This window comes from Sorex araneus, chromosome 4 (assembly GCF_027595985.1).
Source record: "Sorex araneus isolate mSorAra2 chromosome 4, mSorAra2.pri, whole genome shotgun sequence".
Taxonomy (NCBI): domain Eukaryota; kingdom Metazoa; phylum Chordata; class Mammalia; order Eulipotyphla; family Soricidae; genus Sorex; species Sorex araneus.
Genome location: NC_073305.1, coordinates 112,905,759 through 112,906,058, shown reverse-complemented (window position 1 = coordinate 112,906,058; position 300 = coordinate 112,905,759).

Here is a 300-nt window from a genome sequence, read left to right as displayed (position 1 = left end):
TCCTTCCTTCCTTCCTTCCTTCCTTCCTTCCTTCCTTCCTTCCTTCCTTCCTTCCTTCCTTCCTTCCTTCCTTTTTTTTCTTTTCTTTTTTTCTTTTTTTGCTTTTTGGGTCACACCTGGCGATGCACAGGGGTTACTCCTGGCTCTGCACTCAGGAATTACTCCTGGCGGTGCGCAGGGGACCATATGGGATGCTGGGATTTGAACCCGGGTGGGCCGCGTGCAAGGCAAACGCCCTACCCGCTGTGCTGTCTCTCCAGCCCCTCTTTCTTTCTTTCTTTCTTTCTTTCTTTCTTTCTT